This window comes from Marmota monax, unplaced genomic scaffold (assembly GCF_021218885.2).
Source record: "Marmota monax isolate L192 unplaced genomic scaffold, Marmota_monax_Labrador192_F-V1.1 WCK01_AAM20220418_F8-fsc00051, whole genome shotgun sequence".
Lineage (NCBI taxonomy): Eukaryota > Metazoa > Chordata > Mammalia > Rodentia > Sciuridae > Marmota > Marmota monax.
The window spans coordinates 1,646,729-1,669,305 of NW_026695202.1; the positions used below are offsets into that span (position 1 = coordinate 1,646,729).

A 22,577-nucleotide genomic window follows, 5' to 3' on the forward strand; every position below is an offset into this window, starting at 1 on the left:
ATGGAGATTCCTCAGAAAATTGGGAATGGAACCACCATTTGACTCAGCTATCCTACTCCTTGCTTTATACCCAAAGGACTTAAAATCAGCATACTATAGTGACGCAGCGACATCAATGTTTATAGCAGCTCAATTTACAATAGCTAGACTATGGAACCAACTTAGGTGTCCCTCAATAGATGAATGGATAAAGAAAATGTGGTATATATATTCAATGAAATATTAGCTTTAAAGAAGAGTATAATTATGGAATTTTCCAGTAAATGATTGGAGTTGGAGAATATCATGCTAAGCAAAATAAGTCAATCCCACAAAACTAAAGGCCGAATGTTTTCTCTAATATGCGGATGCTAATTCACAATATGGTGGGGTGCACTAGGGAAGAATAGTATTTCCTTAGATTAGGTAAAGGGAAGTAATGAGAGGGGAGGGGATATGGGGACAGGAAAGAATATGACTGCATAACCAATATGATTCTGCAACAAAATACTCAGAAAAATGAAAAATTATATTCCAACTATGTATGATATATCAAAGTGCATAAATGCATTCTACTGTCATGTATAACTACTTAAAACAAATAAAAAATATTAAAAAAAGAACTTAGGGCTGGTGTTGTGGCTCAGTGGTAGCACGCTTGCCTAGCATGTGTGAGGCACTGGGTTCATTCCTCAGCACTACATAAAAATAAACAAATAAAATAAAGGTATTGTGTCCATATACAACTAAAAAATAGATTTAAAAAAAGAACTTAAGAGTCAGGTGACCTTGGACAAGTTACTTAACCTTGTGAGGTTCTATCACTCATTTGTGAACTTTGAATAATTTGAATAGTAGCTATCTCATTTAGAATTGGCTATATGAAGTGAGATGATGTTAAATCATTGCCTAGTATAAACTTAGGGCTTAGTTATATTAGTTGCACTTCACTGAAATATATTTAATGCTTATGTTCTTAGAATTCTAATTTTTTTCTTTTTTATTGGCTCTTCTTAATTGTACATGACAGTAGAATTCATTTTGATAAAATTATACAAGCATGGGATATATCTTATTCTAATTAAGACCCCATTCTTGTGGATTCACTTAGGTATTTTTATACATGCACATGGTAAAATCATTTTATATTTATTCTACTATCTTTCTTATTCTCATCCCCCCTCCCTTCATTTTGTTCCCCATTATCTAATCTATTGAATTCTTCTTCCCCTTCCTCCCTTTTATAGTGGTCTAGCTTCCACATATCAGTGAAAACATTTGACCTTTGTTTTTTGGGGGACTGACTTATTTCACTTAGCATGGTAACCTCCAGATCTATCCATTTACCAGCAAATGTCATAAAATCATTCTTCTTTATGGCTGAGTGGTGATCTTAATTCTTGTAAAACCTGCACTTCAGGGGAGGATTCCTTTGTAATATCATCTTTCATCTTTCATAAACTTTGACTCCTTCTCCTAGACTGGAAGCTCCTGGAAGTTATAATACTGTCATCTAAACCACTTCCTCCAAGGCCAGCAGTTGTGTCAATCTTGAACATCTGGTCTGTGCCAGGCACAGTGAAATGCAAATCTCCATCAATGAAACAAACACCAAATAGGAACCCAGACTTCCTATATGATGTCCTCATATAGTAGGGGTCATTATCCCCATTTTACAAATGACCTTGATGCTATGGAAATTATTTTCCAATGTTAGTTAGACATGCAGTCTTTCGTCTGATTTCAAAGCTCATGCCCTTTCCATATAAAGGTTAGGTTCTGGGACCCCCCAGGATGTCTGGGACAGCGCTTTCCACATCTGTAATAAATTAGTGCCCTCCCAATTTTAGCATGTGTCAGAATCACCTGGAGGTCTTGATATGACCTGCTGGTTCCACAAATCTGGGACTTTCCTGAGGCTCTGAATTTCTAGCAGCTTCTCAGGTGGTATTGATGCTGCTGGTGTAGAGACCTCACTTAGAGTAGCAAGGCGTGGAGAGTTGGTTAACAGGCCAAGTGTCTAGGATCTGGCCTTCTGAAATTCTTGAGGCTGGGGATGGTTGGGGAGAGGGTGTGGCAGGAGGAGGAGATCTAGTGGAGCTGAGTAAACAACAGGAGTATTTAGTATCAGGGGTGGTCATAGCTTGGGACCGATTGCTTTTATCGATTTCTCTTAAATTCTATGGCCCCGGCTATTCCTCCAGTTCCCCTGATGATTAGAATCACCTGGGTACTTGAAAACCATATGGATTCCTTAAACCCTGTCCCAGGAGGGGACCAATAAATGCGTCATTTTACAAGTACTTCAGGTGACTCAGTACCAGAGAAGTTTGGAAAACACTGGAAGGGCAAGAGAAATGGAATTGAGAGTAGATCAAGGGTAGGGTTCATTCTTAAAGACCAAGAGGTTTGCAAAGGTTAAAAGAGTGAGAAAAACACCTCAGCAAGGGACAGGAGCAAGGCCTGAAGACTGGTTCTGCGTTTTATCAGATTCAGTTTGAGGACTACTGAATTTTGTTTGAAATCCTGTATAAATGCGTTCTGTGTTGTTCATCTAAAAATGCTCTAATAAAAGATTTTTAAAATATTGGTTCTATATGTGAGTAACACCAATGGCACCTATAACCAAAAGTTTGCATTCTATAATAAACTTAAACAATGGCTGTGCTCCCAACTGCTGTGTCAGAGCAGCTAAAGTTGAAAAGGGGGACATCAAGGGGTACTGAACATGCAAAAAAAGAAGAGAAATTAAATTGTTACAACCATCTTAGACAAATATCTATCTATATGGAAATACATACCTGGTATCTATCCACATGGAAATACACTCTTTCCACAACCCAAGAATTTTTCTTATATGTAGAGATCAAAAAGAAATCCATGCATTTCTAAGAGCACCTAAAGCCTGAACAAGAATTTCATAGCAGCATTATGTGGAATGGCCCCAAATTGGAAGTAAATCGGATTTTTATCAGTACCATCACGCAGAAACTGTATTATATTTGAGTGACGGAATGTTATGCAGTGGTGAAACGAATCACTATTGCAACAAGTCGATGTGAAAGAATATGTAGCATGTGTTTCCTCTTACCTGAAGTTCACAAACAGACAAAACTGGTCTGTGGTGTTAAAAATCAAGACGTAGCTATTTTTAGAGAGGCTAATGCCTGGAAGTGAGCATGACAGAGCAAATTCTGGAGTACTGATAATATTCTATTCCTTACACTGGGTGTTGATAATATGCATAGGTCTATTTTGTGATAATTTATTTGGTAATCACTTAACAAATATCCATTCTTTTCAATAAAAATATTTAATTTCAAGAAAACACACATAGGCATGCATGATCTCTCTCTCTCTCTCTCTCTCTCTCTCTCACACACACACACACACTCACACACACATTATTCTAAAAGGAAGCGAGAATGCCATAGTCACAGATATTTCTAGGCTACCTTGACATTGGCTCTTTTTCCCCAAGACTCATCTCTGAGCAATGATTGGCACCTGGGGATTTGTTTTTCTCCAATCAAATGTTATAAAATTAATATTTGGTAAATAGATACCACCCTGATTCTTCCCAAATCACATATTTCTATAGAAGATAATCCTTGGGCCGGCGTGATGACACACACCAGTAATCCCAGTGGCTTGGGAGGCTAAGGCAGGAGGATCTCAAGTTCAAATCCAGCCTCATCAATTTAGTAACACCCCATATCTAAATAAAAAATTTAAAAAGGCTGGAGATGTGACACAGTGGTTAAGCAGCCCTGAGCTCAATCTCTGGTACAAAAACAAAAATTAAAAAAAAACACACAAAGATAACCCTTAAACTACATCATATTCCCTTTGGAGAGATACTGAAGCATCATTCAACTCTGTGGATATAATTCCACAGAGGAATTACAGTCAAGATCCATTGCTTTTGGAAAAAAACCCTAACCAGTTTCTTGGGAAGGCCTGATCTATCTGTGACCAACATGGTGAGCTGGTGATCACGTTTCCCCTGTCCATCTATCTACTACTTCCCCACAAATATATATGTGTCTGTTTGTTTTAGCTTTTGTGACCAATCTTGCAAAATCCATGTCCCATGGCTCCTGAGGAGTGAGTTTTGCTTTTTCCTGATTACCCTGCTGGCTCTTAGTCCTGGCTTCCTCTCTAGGCCAAAGGCATTGGTGGTCTTTGAGAAACCTGAGAAGGTCATAAATAAGGGATCATCTCCCCAAAGTGACTTTGGAGCCTCAAGCTAAAATCCTCCTTGGAGCCTTGTCCTCTGCTAGTTGAGAAGAGATGGTATCATGTGAGCTGAGGCAAGAGGCTGGGTGGATTCTGAAAGGATGCAAACACAAATGGTATCCTCAAAGCAAAAGACCAATTTCAATAAATCAGCTAAGAGGTACCAATAAAGGCTCAATATGCAAATAACTACAATCAAAAGAAATAAAGAATGAAAATGTACATGTCATTTGCCTCACTTTTAGGAGATCTGCCCCTGTACATCAATTTTTACAGGAAAGCTCGAAAACTGACAGTCTGAAGGCTAATGTAGCCCACAGATAGATTTGCTTTGATTTCTATCATGTTTTAAAATTCAGGACCTTCACCCTAACATCCATGCTTACAGTTTCTCTTTAGAAACGTAAAGATCTGGGTGGTGTCTTCTTACATGAACAATTTTCTAGAGTTCCCCCACTTCCTATTGACTTCCATCAGAATGGCCTCACTCATTTCTATTGCTTGTGTGACTGCTTGAGGAATTTCGTGTTTCCTGCCCCATTGTGAAAGTGTCTCTCTTCATAGGCATATTCAATGAAAGGGCACTTGCCCCAGCCGTGGGCTCTGGTGATGGGAAGGGCGTGGGCAGCCGTCTTTTCCATGAGGTTACTTCTCAGCTGTGGCTTCCTGCACCAGGCATGATAGCTGCTTCAAAGATGGCCCATCCAGAAGCTTGCCAGGGACTTGTGGCCTGGCAAAGAAAAGTGATCAATGGTAACATTCTTTGCTCAGAATTTTGGAATGATAAAACTGAGCAACTGCTTCCAGCTCGCGAGGGGGAAAATTGCAGAGACTGAGAAATGCACTTAGCACCACAGTAAGCCAAAGCCCCGTGTGAGCCAAATTGTGGTGGAGAAAGTCTACAGAGGGAAGAATGTGGATTGCATGCACCAAAAGAGGCAGCGATAAGATGCCAGATGTCCTCAGAGGCTGAGGGTGTAGACTGGTCCTCTGGATTGTGTTCTCAATTCTACTTGTGGCGAAACCTGCTGCACCTGCTTGCAGATCCTCAAGTTTCTAGTAATTCCAGTAGTGCTAGTTTCACCTTTCTTAGGAAAATAATACTCCCAGTTCTCCTAGGGAACCATCCCACCAGATAGAAAGGCTACCTGAGAATAAAGCCCATGCACCAGGGGAGGTAACACCCACACCCTAAATATTTCAGATATTTTCTATTTTTCTGGAAATGATTTTTACTCTTGAAGGTTCTCTAAGCCTTCATTCAGCCTATTCGACTATAATAAGGTATAATGGAGGAAAATCAATAATCATGAAAATACTTTCAATAAGCATTTATTGAGTACTATCTGTTTACAGTCCACCATGGTAAGGACTGAGAAGAAAACAATGATGTCCACCATCCCTACACCCCACAGAGGTTATGATCTAATGGTGAAGACAGGAAACATCCATGAATTGCTAGAATATGACAACAGAATGAAATAAACACTACAGTAAATACTTTCAGATCCTCAGAGCCCTTAGGAAAAAGAAGAGAGAAAAATAATGGTTCTCTTGGGGGGTGGGGGGTGGAGCTTGGTAATCTGACTTCCTGTCAAATAAGAAGGGGCGGTGACAAATGGAGAAGAACTTACCAGGAGAGACTGACATGGGGACAATGTTGAAGGACATGAGGGAGGAGACAGAAGAAGGAACACCAGGGGACTAGAAGCAAAGCAGGACAGAGAAAGCAGTCCCCTCTACAGCATCCACTGCCCTTCAGTAGCACCAATACAGGGAGTCATGAAGGGTCAGAGGAGGAAGAGTCACCATGGATTTCGTATCTTTCCCAGGCAGCCTCACCTTCAGTGGGATTCTGCAGCTTTTTTCCCTCCCCAGAATTTGGGAAAGGGTGAGAGGCAGCAGAACCCCCCCCCCCAGGTGAAAGGAGCCATGGAAGGAGCCCCTCCCAAGGGCAGTCTCCCCGTGTGGGGACACGGGAGGGAGCAGACCAACCTCTCTGGATTGATAGTTCCCATAGAGAGTGATGGAAAAACACTGTTGATAAGGCAGCGTCTGGAGCCAGCCTGTGGAGGCCTGGGATTTCAGGACAAAGGGTTTGGACTTGGTCCTGGAGGCAGTGGGAGCCAGAGACGATGAAAGAGTTCCTCATTCACTGAGGAAAAGCAATCGCGCAGCTCATTTTTCTCCTTAGGAAACAACCATAGAATTTAGTTTTCAAGACACCCCCAACTCAGGGAAATGCATATGCCAGCCCCTGCAGGGTCCCCCGGGAGAGTTCATGAGTTCAGACTCAGAGCACAAGATGTGTTTTACTTGGCATTGAAGCACGTCTCTGGGTGATGCATGTCTTCAAATGGGGCAGGCCGACATGATTAAACATATTATATCAGTTATTCTGAGTCTCTGATGGTGCCCCCCGACACTGTTTAGTCTCACACCCCTCCACGCCTGGATATCCAGAGTAAAATGACTAAGAGACAGGTCGCATACTTTCTTAATAGCATCTGCATGATGCAGATTCACAGAGTAAGGGCTTTGCAGGAATCGAACTACTGCTTTTCTCAAAAGCTGAGTCTCACATGGTCTCCAGGAGTGTGTGGAACACCTCACAGGGGGTCTAGCATATTGGGAGTAATGCTATGGTATACATGGCTTTTAAGGGGAACTTTTGATTTTTTTCTTCTCCTATCCTTCTTTCCCCCTGCCTTTCCACTATGTATTTCTCCATTTCTCTTTCCCCTTTTTTTTTCTGTTTAGATTTTCTGTTCAGTCCAGTCTTGTCTTCTCCCCCCACTCCCATCCCCTCTTTCTCCTTTCTATCTTCTTGTAGCTTTCTTTTTCTCTACAGGAACTGAGAAAGACAAGGGTGTGTGGGCGGCCATGGCGCCCCTCCAAGGAAAGTGTGAGGCTTTGGGCAAAATAGACTCTCATTTCTTCCAAACATAGGTCTAATCTGAACGGTCTCCAGGCTCTGCTCTCCAATCCAACTTCAGTGGTTTCAGTTGGACTCCAAGAGAAGAGACTCCAGGGATGCTGTGTCCTTAGTCTGGTCTTGGAGAAAAGCAGCTTTCTGTGCACCTACTTGTTCTCAAAGATTGGGGCACCCACGTTCCCTTTCCTCAAGTCACCAGAGCCCAAGAGAGGCAAAGCAATGCAAAGCCTGGCTCAGGAGAAGCAGGACTTCATTAACAGTTTGATTTATCCCCAAATGATCTATTGTTATGCATCAAACATGTTTTCCCTACAAACCAGTTGGCAGGGAACACACAGATAAATTACTACAAGATGTAACCAGACAAGCTGTTCAAAAGGAAAACGGTTCTGTGTGTGTGGAGCTCAGGAGAGAACATCTATAAACATGTGTTGGGAAATCAATTTGGTATAAATTGGCTGGAAGAAATGGGTTGCTGCCCCCAAACTACCAGCTTGCTGTGATATCTGACAGTTCTTTTGAGGTCACTGTCCACTGTTTCAGTAGTGAGGATGGAAAAGCAAGGATATTAATTTCTCCGGGGTGTCTTCAAAGAAAGACAATGCCAGGTTATCTGTAGGCAATTGCAAAATCTCTGCATAGGCAAATGTGATCGTAGCCAAGCTTGTTTGCTGGAGAGAATGGGTTAGAGAAATTTCACTGGCATATAACAACATGTAAATGATGCTAAAACAGGTAGCAAAAGAAGGAAGTAACAGAACACTAGAGCACTGTAGCATACAGCTTGGTATGGAAGTAACCAACCTGGATGTAACATCAGGCAGAAAGAACTATAAATCCCTGATGGAAAGTTTTTGAACTCTTTTGAGATTTTTATGCTCTTTTATAAAGGGATAGGTAGACTTGCTTTGACAAGGTTGTAAGACTCATATAACACATGCCACTTGTCCTATAATTCACTATGGCCAATCAACAGACAGACTGATTAAATTAAAATTAATTAGATTAAAGTAGATGGAGTCTATTTTAATGGACTAGTCAATCACATAGCCACATTTCACATGCTCAATGGACACATGGGGCTTGTGGCTAACATTTGGGTGCACAAATATAGAACCTCCCCGACACTGGAAAGTTCTATGGAACAGTGCTAACTTAGAATATGCCAGACACAAAGTAGACCTTTACACATAATTGTTTTCCTGTTTTGAACATTTTCCCACATAGTGCTTGATTAGAGAGCTAATTGTCAAAGTCAGAATGCTCTTTCACAGCCTCCTGATAAGACAGACTATTTAGTGCTCTAAACCTGGCTGACATCTACCAAGCATGGGGATTGCTGGAAATTGGAGAGGATACAAAATAGAGAATCTCTTGGTCTTTGGTTGAGATAAGTATGAGAGATCTTGACTCAAGTCACAAAGGTATCTCAACAGAGATGACAATCAAAGTAGAAACAAAATGGAACTCAGCAAAGGAAAAAAAAAAAACTCTATAAGAACAGCCACCAAAATATTCTTGCTTTAAGCCCGATGAGTGGATTCTAAATGGGCTTCTGCTAACATGCTTATAAACCTTCTAATGTTTCATTTAACTGCCTTGGAAAAATCCCAGGGTAGATGAAAACTTCCCCCAAGATATGTAGCTGGACCTTAAGAAACTTTCTCAAGGTCAAAGACGAATTATTCCAAAGTTGCTTTCATTTGGTTGAGGACCATCTTGACTTTCTGGGGTGAATCCAACACATCTATGCTGCTACTGATCAGATCGTAGCCTGCAGAGAAGGTCCTCTTGATCTTCGTTTCCTGGCAGGAAAAAAAGAAGACGGCCCAAGGTAAGATTGCCTTCTATAGGCAGAAGAAAAGAACAAAAGGAATAGGTACATCTGCTGAGTGCTTATTGTGCACACTTTTCTGATCATGATATCCTGGTCATATGATTTAGTCTTTACCATAACTGTACAGAGGAAGAACTATCAACATCTCCATTTTACAGAGGAAGAATTGAAGCCATGAATGGTTAAAAACTCATTCAAGGTCACAAGCTAGTAAATCGTGGAGCCAGGACCTGACCCTGAGTGGTCCAGCAAAAGTTTGAGTTCTTAACCACTGTGCTCTGAAGCCTGTCAGGGTAAGTAATCTCTCTGTGGCTTCCTTATTTAAGTTTCCAAAAATAATGAATTTTTTAATGATGTTTGGGGTTTTCCTTTTGCAGTTTTTCTGGTCACCATAGAGAAACAAACTTAAGTATTAAAATAATAATAATAACAACAACAACAACAACATTAAAAATAATGACTGAAACAGTTTTCCATAGATATGTCTTATTATAGATTTATGTAAACAATCATTTTGTAATAAATGAGAATAACAAATGCCAATGAGATGGTGAAAACACTTTATCTTTGAATTTGTGTGCGATAGTTTGTAATTTCTGTGCCATAGTTTGGACCTGGGAATTTCCCCCAAGATCCATGTGTTAAAGGCTTGGTCCTAGGCCCACAGCAGTAGTGGGGGTGGTGGTGGTGGTGGTAGAGCCTAAAGGGGTGGGGCCTAGTGGGAGAATTTAAGTAATTGGGGGGTGTGTCTTTGAAGGAGATAATGGGATCCTAGATCCTTCCTTTTCCTCTCTTTCATGTCCTGGCCATGAGATCAACAGTTTCACCACATGCTCCTGCCATGATGTGCTGTTTCACCATGGGCCTCCAAAATAATGAACCTCCAAAATTGTGAGCCAAAAGAACTCTATCATCTTTTAAAATTGATTATCTCAGGATTTTGTTACAGTCATGAGAAGCTGACTAACAATGTGGACCCATTTTGTCATTAACACTTGAAGAAAGTGTCAAGTGACAAATGGGGACTTAGATGGGGAGGAACGGTCCTGAAACCAAGACCTGTAGACCAACTGCTTGTTTTTGTAAATAAATTTTTACTGGGGCATGAGCACACCCAATCATCTATAGATTGTCTGTGACTATTTTTCCATCACAATAATAGAGTTGAGTAGTGACAAGCCAAATGGACCACAAAGCTGGAAATGTTTACCATCTGATCCTTATAAAAAGTAGTTACTAACTCCTCACTTAGAGGACAGTGAGAAAACAGAACTGTGTTCTCATAGTGGGTCTTGACTGATACCCACCAATTTCAGATGACTGAAAATGTCAGATTTCAAGGGTAGTGCCAGTATAACCCCCAAACTGTAAATAAGGGGAGTTTGCAGATCAAATGACAAATTTTTATAACAAAGCTTTGTCACAGTTCTGAATTTGAAAGTCAAAAGCAACCCCCAAATAAGACGGAATGAGAAGATGCTCCAACCCTTGGTCCATTTCTGAGAGTTTAATCCTAAGCAATTATCAGTAGTGTTCTCGTTGTTGTCTCATTTGCAAGCATTTCACCATCTCTACCTGTGTTTGTTGAGGGCAGAAGCTCTGCCTTTGTTGGTCTGGTGCTCAGCCCAGGGACTGGGGGAGAGTGGGCACCTAGTGAGGCTGAATGAAGAGCCATGTGGCACAGGGTTAAAGAATCCACATCTAGGAGGGTGAGGGGAGCAGCCACAGGACAGGGGAGTTGGGTAGAGGGCTGTCTCAAAGACTAGGAGAGTCAGCAATGAAAGGTCACAGGGTCACTACTGAACCAAAATGCAGATACATTCTAGATTGAGCTATGAAGTCAGGGCTGACGTGGACTGATCACCCATTATGTGCTAGAAACCATCTCAGCTCCTTGTAAACATTTATTTTATTTAATATTCACAAAGATTCAAGGAAAAAGACTATTTCCTAAAGCACAGGACAGTTTTCTTATCCCAGGGTATTCAGCAGAAAATAGTAGGTTTTAAGTTCCAGTCTGAACCCAGAGATAAAACTTGCCATGACTACTATACAGTTCTCCATGGCAGCATCCATAACCTCTCCCTCCTCTGTGGTTTTAAGCAATTCCATGGGAAGCTACTTCCACTTTTCTGGTGAGAACCTATGGCCCCAAACTAGTTTGTTATATAGCTCTAATTTGTCTTATAGACAATCTCATGGCAACTGGACTCCAACGTATATCATGTAACAGGGATAGACATGTCATACTCTACTATATATGTATTCTTAGCACTTGTTAAGAATTTTTTTCATAATGGTTTTTAATGTAATTAGAAATACATTATTTCAAATATTGAGATACTAGAAAAACTTTAAGTGTAAGTCCTTTCTAGTCATATGCCTGTCTGAAGTCCAACAACATCAGCCTCATCTGGGAGCTTGTTGGAAACATACAATCCATGGTCTTGGGTACCATTCTAGAATGACCAAATCCTAATCTGCATTTTAACAATATGACCAGGTGATTCCTATGCACTTTAAAGTCTGAGAAGTATTGATTCTGTCATTGTAATATCATTATCAATGACTCCCCAGAAGAGAGAAAATTTGGATACCTCTGGCTAGGTTTAATGAAAGAGACTGAAGAAAGCTTGATGTATTGGGGGTAAAGATGATTCCTCTCCTTGGACCCTCTTCACCTGGGTAACTACTACTCACCTTTAGTGTCTTAGTCTAAACCTTACATTTCTTCCCTCCAGGAAGTATGTGTTGGTTGAGTGGGTGTCCCTCCTATAAAACCTGCTGAACTTCTACCTGCAACTATTATCATTTCCTGTATACTTTCTTCTCTGTCCCATTTGACTCAAACTTTCACGGTAAAAACACTGCCTTGCTCAACAGGAACAGCAGCAGCAGCAATCAACGCACATTGCAAACTGACGATGAAGCCATCACCATGCATGTGTTACCTTGGTCGAAACTCATCACAACCCTGCTATCATCTCCATTTTACAGGTAATGATTTGAGCCTTATGAAATTAATTGACTTGCTCCATGTCACATTGCTTGGGAGTCCTTAATGCCATATTCAGTTCTTGGAACATGGGGTGCTCATCAAGGTCTGCTAAGTTGAAGAAGAGACACATGAGCTGCTCCCCTCTTTGGTCTGCCCCTGCCTTCTCCACTGGGATCAGAGAGCCTCAGTGAGATTCCCTCCCCCTGCTCTCTACCCTCACTACATAGTTCTGGGAGCTCAGTCCTCACGTCTTTCAAGTTTTCAGCCAGAAAATAAACTGACTGAATGTCCTGATCTTCCTATGCCTGGATGCTAACAACTTCCAAATCAAAGACTCATATCCTGGCTTGTTTGACAGAGTCTACTTAAAGAAAAAAATGAAATGAGAGAGAACAGACCATGTGTGTAATATTTTCCAAAGTGTATACTTCCAGCTTGCAGGCTCCAGTTCTGTCTCCCAACCTGCAGGGGAGAACACAGCAGGGCATGGGATTGCTGCAGAAGTCCTTAAATCCTTAGCCGTGTCATACATTTTCTGGAAAGGGAAATGAACACACTTCTCCACTCCTGAATGGACTACTGGACTGTATTACTGTCATGACACATTAAATGTGAGCTCACTTAAAATTATTATCAAACCCATTTTCCATCCTCTAACTCAAATAACAAAAACAGAAGCACTATTACATTTTGTGGGGTCCAGTGGGGATTTCTGAAGTTATTGCTAGCAATAAAAATTCTAAGTATATATATATTTACTGGGCAGTGTGTTGCAGATGTAGATTGTCTCATTTGATTCTCCATCAACCCTTTGAGGTAGGTATTACTATTTCCAGTTTATACAGGAAGATTATAAGATATTTTTAAAAATAGGTCAAGAGCCAGCAGCAGATAATGTATACTAAAGTTCCAGGCTATAGCTCCACATGCATCATCTCCTGAAATCCTCACACTCAGGGAAGCTGGGAGTGCTAATGTCACCCTGACTCTAAAGAGGAAACCGCAGGTCTTGCTGAGTACGTAACTTGCCCAAGATGAGACTGTTACCCAAGATGCACACAGGGCTTGAATCCCAAGTTTGGGTGATCCCCAAACCCAACTTCATAACACTATCTTATTCAGAAAAATACTATTTAAAGTCCTAAAAGCATCTAAATTAATAAATATAAACATTTTAAAATTTTAAACAAATAAATATGGAAATATTACAAACATACCAATATTTCCTGCTTAATAGTGTAAGAGGACTGAGCTATTGGGGTGTTCTCAGCCATCCCTCTCTAGGCTGCCTGACAAGTTTTTCAGGGGGCAAGTGTTTGGGTGAGAGCCAGGAATGTTGAATCAGCTCTAACTCTACTGCTAGAATTACTGAGGTCCTTCTGGCATTGTAGAGTTTCTTAAACATTGCTGGTCAAATTGGGGTCTTAGACCAATGGAACCAGACTCCTCAGAGGTAGGGAGGGGGAACTACATCCAGTGATTCCTACACAGTTCCATTTTGGATAGAGAAGTGGTTTTCCAACTTAGCTGCAATGTTAGCCACCTGGAGGATCTTTAAAATTCCTGACACCTCTACCCTGTCCCCACAGTGTCTGATTTAATGACTCAGAAGAGAGGCTGGGTAGGGAGAGTTTTGAAAACTCTTCAGGTGATTCCAGTATTCAGCCAAGTTGGAGACAGAGGTTTAGAGGATGGTCCCCAAATGCCAGTCCACAGTTCAGCTGTGTCAGAAGGGCCTGGCGGGTTTTTCAAGAAATCTCTATATCAGACCCAATGTGCCAGAATTTCTAAGGGTGAAGGCTGAGAATGGATACTAGAAGAAAATTCTTCTGGCACTTAAAATAAAACATGGGAGCATCTGGTGATTTTTGAACCCATGCAGGTTTGGGAAGCCCCGACTTGGATTGGGGCATCCCAGTCATTAATTTGGTTTAATTTGAGATGGAGTCTGAGATTCTACATTTCTAACAAGCTCCAAACAAGCTGTTGTTTGTCAGAGGAACACACAGCAATTAACCAGAGTTCAGGGGATGGAACGAAAGAGTGGATACCCTTTCTCTGAAACCTACCAAAGGCTGTACCTGAAATCTATTGGCATTCAGGGATCTGATTTACGCGCTTCCCTGTCCCCTTACCCAGTATCACTTTTCTTTGGGGGATGAGTTGGGTCCTTGTCATCTCTGTATCCCTACCATCTAAGCACAGGACTTAGAGATGTTAAAAACACATAAATAGAATAGAATTTGAATTGACTGGATACCATGATGTCCTTGGAGTCCAAGCTGCGGAGCCAACTGAAGGTGAGACATTGCTATAATGGGAGCCTTTGGTCACTTCCACTCATAAATTCCAATTGCATGGGGTCCAGTGCAGAGCTGTGTGTTACCAAAGCCCACTCTGTAGGGGGTAAGTCAAAGCAGGCCTCTGGAATATTAATAATTCTGCACAGTGATCACAGCTATGACATTTACAGAGCCATGGAGTACAGGAGACAGCCTGAGGTTGCTCACAGCTCTAGACTCCAAGGACTTATCTCTGCTCCAAATGGAGCATGTATATGGCCCAATCCTGCCAAAAGCCGTACGGTTCATTAGCTTTTACTATACAGAGAATCTCGCCAGGCCTGGTGCTAAAATGACAGGAGAAAGCCTACTTGACATCAACGGTAAAAGGAAAAATCACAGTGGGAGCAGAGCAGCTCTGGGAGACATTGCTCATGCCTTTGGAACAGGAGAAAAATGCTTCGGCCTCTAGATAGCAGGGCCCAGGCTAGCTGGAATCTGACAAGGACTTATTACTTTAGAAATTGTTTTCAGGGGTTTGGTTTCATCCCTTGGAGCCTCTATGCATGGCCCTGGATGATTTTTCTCTATTTTTTGATACTGCAACTATTTGTGTGGTTTGTGAGTTCTATGTTGGGAGGGGTCAGGAAAGAGAAGGGGAGAGAGAGAGAGAGAGAGAGAGAGAAAGAGAGAGAGGGAGACAGGCAAAGAGACAGAGAAGGGAAGGAGGAAAAAATGGATGCAATTTTAAGTAATCAGAGAAAAAAGAAAAACAGGGAAAGAGATGACTGGGTTAAGGGCGAGGATAAGAAGACCCAGGCCAAGGTTTCCCCTTCTCTTGGGAGGGATGCTCTTTGTACTGAAGGGTACTTTGTACTCTGAGTTCTGGTATCTTTTAAGGGTGTTTTTTTTTTTTCTGTCTTTCCTTTAAGCTCTATAAGAATCCATTACCTACTGTGACCTCGAAATCTCACCTCTAATTGCTTTTCCTTCCACCATCCCCTCGCCCCTTATTCTCTGTCAAAAGGGAAGTTATTTGGCTCAAGGACATTTACATTTTATGGGTTAAAACTTTCTCATCCGACTCCACAACACTTACATCTTTTTACCCCCTCCCCCCACCTCCAGCTCTCCTCCCTGCACACGTGGGTCTATGACAGGGTCTCCTCCTCTGGTCCCCCACTCCCCACGCCATCTGAAGTATGACTCCCACCCGGGATGTTTTCCAAATAACCCAGTGATTCTTCACCCTGGACCATCTGCTTCAGAATCCCTGAGGGAATGGTAAAGGAGAGAGGAAAGAAGGAAATTTTTTTTAACATGCAGATTCCTGGGACCCATCTCCCCGACAACTGGGGAAAGCTACATGTCTTATCTTTGACCTGGGTGATTGTGAAACTCCGTAAAGTTTAAGAGCTTCTGCAAGACCAGCTCTCAAGCCTCCCCATGTCCTTGCCCTTCAAGACCCGACTCAAAGATCCAAGACTCCCCTTCCACCACCCAAGAGAATATTGAGAGCCAGGGTCACACGCCTTACACCAATCATTCGAGTTGGGCCCTGCACCTTCTCCTCTTACGGGAGAAGAAAGCATTCAAGTCAAGGAAAGGGCAGGTAGTGAGGCTGGCCTGATAGGAAGGAATTAAGAGAGGCGGGAAGCTCCAAGCCATGACTAGTTGGGCAACTGCTCCTCACGGCAGCCTGTGGCTTGGTGGCCATACCACCCAGAGATGCAAATCTTCTGAATTTTTAAGGAAACTAGAAATCCAGATTTTTATATAAATTATTCTCACTTTCAATTCCTGGCTAATTTCTTTTTCATGAGTCAAACAAAATACATTCTGGCCGCTGCGTTGATATCTGCAACCTCTGGAAGGTTTTCAGAGGTTTGCAGTGGCTTTCAGTTCTAGGACTCTGGAATCCAGTGGCCCTGAACCTCTGTGGCTAACCAAGTTCTTTGGTTGCTGGTTGGAGCTTCTCAACCAATACTTCTCCTCTCCTAGAAATCCAAAGATCTGGTGACACCACAGCTCCAATAAGTGGGACTTGGTTGCTGGCAGGCTCCAGTGGTTTTGAAACCTGAGTGTGTGTCAGTCACTTGGAGGGCCTGGTCAACACAAGGAAGACTGGGAGCCACTGGAAGCTCCTGATTCAGGTAACCAAGGAAGAACCAGATAATTGTGCTTCTTACAAACCTGCAGGCACCGAGTCTTCCTGGAACTGCTCACGTGATTTAGGAGTCCATTTTAACAGTAACTGTCAGAGCTTAGTAACTTTTTCAGAGCTTAGTCTGTGCCGGCCATTTGTCATAGCACTGTGCTGGATCGACTTTAATCTTACATCCCAACCCTATTAGGAAGGTATTATCCTCAATTTATACAAGAAGAAACTGAAACTCAGAGAGGTTAAGTGACTTGTCCGAGGTCACACATTTTGGTGAATGGCAAAACCAGGACCTAAATGCAAATCATCAGACTACTGAGTCTTGTTATAATATCATTTATAAACCATGCTGAGACACTTAGGAAAAAGTAAGGAGACACCATTAATAAACATGCCAAGGCAAGATGTAAGCCAGGACTCTCCTGGGCAAGCCAAGACATAAGGTTACCTGAGTGGAGTTTGAATTGAGTCTTGGACACATGAAGGTTAGCATTGGGGAAAACTAAAGAAAGACTAAGGTTTATGCTGAACATCTCCGTGATGAAGTTTGTCAGATGTTTCCTCTCCATTCCAACTGTTGCAATACTCCAGACAGAACAAAACAAGGAAATGTCTTTTTTTGTTTCGTTTTGTTTTGTGCACTCTGACATGATTTTGCAGCCACTCACAAAGCCCTGGAGAACCAGAGTCAGGATTTAGTCCACCAGGCAGGGACGTACAGACATGGACATTTCGGAAGAGAAATTGGGCTGTGGTTTTTGAGAAATTCTGAATGTAGGTATTTTTGCACAAAATCCTGCCCATCACAATGGGTTTTACAGTAAGAGCAACAGCTGCTGGGGACTTAGTCCTCGCTGATTTATGCAAAGAGGAAGGGAAAATTCCATACTTTCTCAGACCCGTTGTGGGGAATTCTAAACAGGCTCAATAGTACCCTCTAGTGGGCAAAAGGGGAATGCGCGGGGGCTCAGAGGACAAGGAGACAGCCAAAAGACTGGAGAAAAGTAAGAAGAAATATTCTGCAGAAGTGAATTAAGTATCCAAGTGCTCTGTGATATAGACAGGTACTTTAGTTTAAAGGTTTAACAGATGGTGGATCTGATAAAATATAATTCTCTATAAAACACTGATCCCGTGTGATATTGCATCCACACAACACACAGCACAGTGAGCTCAGAACCCTCTGCATGCAGGACAGTGAGTGAAGGACCCAGGCAGGTGAGCCCGGGGAGGGGGGGTCACTCCATTCCCCACAAACCATTGGCCATTGGACTCCCGCCATAATCCATCATCCCCTGGGCAACTGCTTGTGGAAAGATACCTGGACAACGCTAGCCAGAAAAATACCAGTTTCCCCCTTAAGCTCCCACATAACAGAAGTTTTGATGGTGAAGCTTTAATTGCTTTATTTTTGCTTACAGAGATCAAATTAAATAGTAAACCAACAGCACTGACACAGGGACAAAAGAACAGGGCGAAGACAAAATCAAGTATGTGATTAATCATGCCATGAACTGGGAGATTCTGCAAGAGGCTGAGAGGTCACCAGCAACACCCACCCCACGTACCATCCATGTCTTTAGGCAGGAGACAACCTTCTGCATTCCGTTCACTGCCCTGACTCCATTTTTCTGTCAAAGTTCAGCTGTATCTGAGGTTTATTTCGAGGGTCTCCCTCCTCAGATTTCTCATGACTAACTGTCCCCATGAGCAATTGCCTTTCAAGTTTCTTTTCAGTTTCAATGAACTTCAGTTAGATCACCATTCCTTTTACTCATCAAAGGCACATGGAACTTTTATATATGTACAAAACAGTGTTGGGAATATATATCTGAAAACAGACAACAACCCCATCTTCATAATTTTCCCACTGAAGGAGGATGTGAGGAAGGGACTAGGCAGGCTCAATCCTGGAAAAGTTAGCAGATGGAGATGTGGTAAAAGCTGCAAGGACATTGCTTTATAGATTATATCCAGCAGAGATGTCACCTCCATCACATGCACCTAGTCATGGGTAGGTATTCTATAAATGTTAGCTTTTATTGTGTGTCGCTACTACTATTGCTGCTGTAGTAATTTACATGTATTTCTTTTGCTATTCCTGCACAGTCACATAATAGAAGGGTGAAATGCCAGTCTCTTCCACAAATGCTTTATTTAGTGAAATTACTCCATTACTCAGGGAGTGGTGAATCCCAACACCAATAACAGTTTATTTCTCTATTTGTAAAAGGCTACTATCAAGAAACACTGTTCAGCAGATTTCATTGATTCTTCAATTTCTTCCTTCATTCATTCAACTAACACATTACTTATGGAGTTCACTTTGTGTGCCAAACCTTATGCTAAGGATGGGAAGTAGAGTAATTAAGAAAATGGGCATGGCCTTTGCCCTCCCGGAGCTCTCTGTGTCCCAAGATTTTTGGATATCAAGAACTTCAACAACCTTAGATGAGGTTGTTGAAGCCAGAATTAGACAGGGAGTCATTATAGATAGGTAAATCGAGTCAGGTAAATAGAGTTGGGTGGGCTCAAGGAGGCCAATCTGAGTGAGTCTGGGAAGTTGGAGACTGTCCCCTGAGAGATTGAAATGTTAATTCCTTCAGAGCCCTTCCTCCACCCTTATTAAGAACCTGCCCCTGCTCCAAACTGTTGCTAAGGTAACCTGACCCAGGAATTGCCCCTCCCTACAGGGAGTTATAAAATTGTTAATTAATGTGTCTGGGGCTGCTCCATCCTGCCCTTCCCCCATCCATCTGCTTCTCACCTTTTGGCCACCCACTGAGCATCTCCTGGGCCTAGTCCTGTAAGCAGGAAGGAGGGAGATAGGGGAAGAGAGCAGGGGGACAAAGGAAGCCTAGGACATATAAAAAGTCAAACACCCTCACTTCTTGGGATACCAGGATACCAGGCCCCCTTTGCCCTCCCTGGAGAAATCTGTTACCCCTTTTTAAGTAAGCCCTGCTTTATATGCCTACCTCGGCGTGCTTCTCTAGTGTTATACTTCAACATGTGAAGGAGCAGCACAACTGGTCACTGATAACTGGCAGTATCATTATGTCATGAAGGACGTCAAACTCAGCCTCCAGTATCTGGAAGAGACAATCTCATTGTGCTTACCTGGAGCTGTGCCTGGTTCCATGGGTACCTTCTGAGGTGTCTGCTGCATGAATGAACTGGTGAGTGAAGACTGGGAGGGTTGACAAGAGGAATTATTGCTAAAATTTCATTTGCTGTGCAAATAACGATCATGAGGAACAGAGGGGTGTTCATGGAAATGCCTGGGAGTGAATGAGTTCCTATCGTGTGGTCACTACAATGTTGACACTTTCTGACCATTGCCTCCCAGCAGCCGTAGGATTTAGCATCATTACTCCAATTTTAGAGATGAGAAAACAACAACAACAACAACAACAAAGTTTTGGGATATTATTTATAATTTGGAAGCACGGATAGTAAAGGAATTGGGGACCAGAGAACATGCTCATGTCTGCCTTCTCCAGTCATTCCCTAAATCCCATTTTTCTCACTGGGGAACAAGAGCTTCTTCTCCAGTCTATAATGATGGGAATGGATGAGGTGACAGTCCAGCCTCATTTGCCACAGCAGGAGATGAGGATCCTTTAGCGGAGACTAATTCCCTGAAGGCAATCATCTCCCAACATGCCTGATGGGCAACTCTGATAGTGAAGTCTCGCTTTCCTCCCAACATTTTTCAAATCAAGGAAAACAGCCACAGATTTCCTGAACATCGAAAGACCAGGGTCACTGTGCTGAGTGAATTTTGATACAGAACTTGGTTGCATGGGACCTGGGGATGGGAACTGAACGTCACCTGGTGCAGCTGTTCATTTGATGAATCTCTCTATTCCGTCCCCACCATTCTACCCACCTGCCTGCACCTGACACTGCTAGGCTGGAGATCTGGCTCATGTTTCCAAAAGTGGCCCATTTCACGTTCAGAAGGAGCCTTCTGGAAAGCCTACCCCATGTTAAGCTGCAACCTGCTTCCAGCAGCTTCTCCTCTCCGGTTTTCATTTTCTCCATTGAGAGCCATTTGGAAATCCCATCGTGTCCACGTCACTCCTATTCTATCTGCCACACCACATACTTAGACTCCCAATATTTTTTTCATCCAACTCATTTTAACTTTACTTATTTTAATCTCCAATGAAGCAATAATGCTTTGTAATACATTTTTTTTGTTTTCCTAACAAATATGAATTATAGTATTGTTAGTGTGTTTTTAATTATATAAAAATCATGCATTACTCAATGATGCAATACACTATGAGGAATGCATCGTTAGGCAATTTTGTCATGGTGGTTATTGGCATCAGATCAATATTGGCATCAGATCCACCATTTTAGATCAGGAGCCATTTTTATCTAGGGACTCCTGAGTTTTGATTTAAGAGCCACTCTATCTAGGGACTCCAGGCTTCGATTCTGAATGCACCTGCTACAAGGTTGAACCGCCGGAGCCCATGACACAACCCTTAAGCATGCTTGTGAAATTCCTCTTGTGGGCTCTAAAGCTGCTCTGTGAGGGCCCACAGACTGCTGCTCCCCTTGGAGGGACAGCCTTGTGGGTTTGCTCCATGCTACTGACAATAAATCTCTTGCATGGGATTCCGGTGTGTGGTGTGGTCCTTGGACTTTGCATGAACTTTGCAAGTGTCCTTTCAGTGGGAACATTGAAGAGTGTGCTTCTGTCATCCCAAATGGTAAAGCCATCTCCACACCTGGCTGCATGTTGAAGCCTATGACTCTGAGGCCACTAAGTACTACAGGCAGCTGTAGCACAGTGGTGGATATATATATATCTGAGTGCACCTAAATGTAGGAAAGGCACATTAAACATGAAGTATAGAAGAAAAATAAAAGGGTCCACCTGTATACCTTGCCATGTTCATGTGGCATGACCAGGACAGGAAGTTGCTGTGGGTGAGTGGGTGGAACTGAAGGCGGAGGACATTACTGTAGGCTCCACTGTCTACTTAGCCTACACTCGATTTATGTTTCAAAGTTGTTCCTTTAGCTCACCTTCACTCTTTTGCTTTATAATCTTTTACATTTTTTAAACTTTTTGACTTCTTTGTAATAGCACTTAGCTTAAAACACAAATATATGGGATTGCTACTCAAAAATATTTTTTTCTTTATAGTCTTACTCTATGACATTTTTTCAACCTTTCAAATATTTTATTTTTTTTTTCAAGGCCCTGGGTTCAATCCCCAATACCCACAAATTCTTTTTTCTTTTTTAACTTTTTCTGTTGAAAACAAAGATACAAACACACATTAGCCTAGGCCTACTCAGGGTCAGGTCGTCAGTGTTGCAGTCTTCTATCTCAACATCTTGTCTCACAGGAACATCTTCAGAGGCTGTGACACACACATGTCAGTGTCCTCTCCTATGACAATAGTGGCTTTTCTAAGAATCACTCCTGAAGGACCTGCCTGGGGCTGTTTTATAGTTAGTATTTTTCTTTATAGTAGAATGAATACACTCTAAAATAATAATAAAGCATACAGTATAGTAAATGCATAAATTATTAAGTCATTTATTATCATGATCAAATATTTTATACTGCACATAATCGTGAATGCATGCAATTTTTACACATCTGGGTAATACTTCTAAAGGCTGATGGGCTAAGCTGGAAACCAGGGTCAAAAATGAACTAATATATAGTTTCTAGCTTGATTTCATAGAAGGAAGAAATAAGTGTGGACTACATTTTTTCCCTCTGATTCCGAAGCTGTTGCCACTGTAGTTACCATTATCTTGCTTCTCTTGTATAAATGACACGGTGATGGCATCCCTGGAGGATGCAAGTCTCCACCTTACATTCACAGGTAATCACTGCCGCGCCCCTGTCTTGAGGAGTTGTTGCTCCAGAAAGGAGGCTTCACTCTTCATCTCATCATCAGTGGGTATGGAGGCCCAATCAACATGGAGACTATTTCAAAGTGACGGAGGAGACCAAGGGCACTCAAAGGAAAGACGCACTGGTAGCTGTGCACTATGGCCTTCAGTTCCTGGGCATTCACTAATTTAGGAGAGCATGGAGATGGCTGCTTTTCAATAGGTGCAGCCTCTCTGCAGCTCTGGCGCAGTCTTGTGGCTCTGGGAGGGTGGGT

At 42.1% G+C, this 22,577-nt stretch overlaps 1 long non-coding RNA gene across 3 annotated transcripts; it reads left to right on the forward strand.

The window, feature by feature from the left end:
• Positions 1 to 6,562: 6,562 nt before the first annotated feature.
• Positions 6,563 to 21,063, forward strand: LOC124083131 (uncharacterized). 3 transcript variants are annotated; one of them, XR_006848642.2, is made up of 5 exons: positions 6,563 to 8,987; positions 9,149 to 9,881; positions 11,874 to 11,987; positions 16,272 to 16,423; positions 17,853 to 21,063. It is a non-coding gene; the product is annotated as an uncharacterized LOC124083131 (long non-coding RNA). The 3 variants fall into 3 exon arrangements; XR_006848641.2 differs by having other exon boundaries at positions 16,272 to 21,063; XR_009225429.1 differs by having other exon boundaries at positions 9,149 to 9,283; positions 16,272 to 21,063.
• The last annotated feature ends 1,514 nt before the right edge of the window (positions 21,064 to 22,577 follow it).